Consider the following 2425-nt stretch of genomic DNA (forward strand, 5'->3'; position numbering starts at 1 on the left):
TCAAAATACGTGGCAAATATAATTTGCTACATTTTAGACTTCTTCAATATGTGATCACTGTTCCTTGTGAAACTCATCCTTAGAAGAAGAGTTGTGATACTTGAGTGATAAAATACTTACTTTTCAATTGGATTCAATTATTAGATTTTTACTTCATCAACATCATGATTAATGCTATATTTTAAAAATCAATTATTTTTGAAATAGAATGAGAATGATTGAGATTTAAAAATACAAATATGATAATATGAAATCAAATTCAAATTAATAGAAAATAAATTTAATTTAATTATTTTAATTATTATTATAGACTTTTATTTATTGTAATTATTATCAAAGTAATAAAAATAAATAGAAGTAATTAAAAATAGATTAATTTCATAATATCTTCTAGAAAAGTTTCATAGAAGCTCCATAGATGTTGCTTTGTTTTTATATATGTTTGTAGTTGATTAGTAGATTAGAAACTTAGTCAACAAATTAACCACGTGCCATACATATTGGTAGCTTATTGAACAAGTTAATTATATCATGCTCATGTAGAAAACTTGCCTTGTAAGTTAAGATACATGTTATACAAAGTCAATATGTTTTAGAGGTCCTATAGAATGTCGCTATGTAGCTCCTAGGTAGATAATATATATAAAGGCAAGGATAAAGCCTTCCTTACTCTTGTCAATTCTTGCTTCTAGTTTAGTTTCAAGAAGTTTCTAATTTTTTAATCTTTTGGCAATAGCCATTCCAATTTCTTTTTAATATACATATTTTTTTTTTATTTTATTCTACTTCTTTGAAAAAGTCTCACTTATTTACTTACTTTCATTGAGTTCTTATCTTTGATAAATTGACAAGAATACACTCATAATATTAAAGCTTTGTCTTTTCTTAATTAATAATAGATTATTTCTTTTTCTTGATAAAACAAAAAGTATATTAAAAGTTGTGGATTATCTTCTTTTAAATTGATATTGATTTGAATATTTTTTTTATTTTCAAGTTTTTTTTATTTTTATTTATGTTAAGAAATATTAGACATATTTTTTTTTAAGTATTACAGGCAAAGCTTATCAAAATAAAGAGAGCAATGGCACAAATGCAAAAACAATTGATGGATTTAATACTTACAATGCATCAACTCAATTTACCATCACAAAAAAAAAAAAAAAAAAAAAAAAAAAAAAAAAAAAAAAAATGATAGAAAGTAGAGATATAGAGATGATTGGAATTGCTTCAATATTTGTACTAAATCATATTCTTTTTCTTAAGGTGGAACATCATTCAAATACTAGAGAACTAAAAACTAATTTATTTGAGAAGTTTGATAGTACAAGATCAAAGTTGCAAAGATTCATCAATCAAGTTCAACTAAAAATTAAACTTCAATTCCAAAACTATCCAATTCCATGATTACAAGTCAGATTTACTAAAATATTACTTTTTGATTTTACATTAACATGGTTTTTATATTTTTTTTAACAATGTTGTGATATAATATAACTATATATTAAAATTATAATCAAAATTAAATTTTTAATTAATATATAATTATCTTGGTTTAATAATAATTCAAGATATCTAAACATGGCTTTTATAAAAGCTTCTTAGGTTATTTTCTTATCTCAATAGTTAGTAGATTGAAGATTAATCAGTAATTTTATCTTCTAGCTATAGAGAATCTTTTACTACCTTAGAAAGATCATAAATTGATCAAATCAAGTTAGAAGAGGTAAATAATTAATATAGTTGATATTAGGATTAAGTTGACGATAGGATTGGACTAAAAAATCCTTAGAATAGGTTAGATTGATATTGGGGGGTCGACTATTTGTGAGACAAGATCAAAATCAGACCTCTAACTACTAAAACAACTGCCTAAGATAAAATAGGGATTCATTTAAAGATCAAAGATTAGATTTTGAGAGCTACATTAGAGCTTCTTTCAAAGACATAGGTTGATTTTGGTAAGATTTGGGGAGAGTTAGCAATTGTTGTTAGAAGTCAAGGTTTATATTGGCAACTTGGGATTTATGCAATGAAATTAAGGCTAGCACTCTTGACTGGTTCATAAAATTGGTGTTACATCTATAGTTCAAATTTTGAAAGTACTTGGATAATTAGGTGTTCTAAGTGTATGTAAAATTTTATTGTAATCCACTGGTGAAATTGACAGATATCTAGATTTTAGTATAAGAACATATCAGAAGTTGGCAATTTGGGATTGAATAGGATTTTTGTGATATCTAGAGATCTACTAGTCAGATCAAGATGAATTTTGATATTATATTGAAAGACTTGAAGATCAAGCTGCACACCAATTTTGAATTGAAGTTAATTGTTAGAGAAGGAGAAATCACTACTGGAACTTTTGCTTCACCTTTCAAGTTGGCAGCTGAGTGACATCAATGCAGTTTTTGGAGGTTTCCTC

Source organism: Physcomitrium patens, chromosome 8 (genome assembly GCF_059467195.1).
Source record: "Physcomitrium patens ecotype Gransden chromosome 8, ASM5946719v1, whole genome shotgun sequence".
Taxonomy (NCBI): Eukaryota; Viridiplantae; Streptophyta; class Bryopsida; order Funariales; family Funariaceae; genus Physcomitrium; species Physcomitrium patens.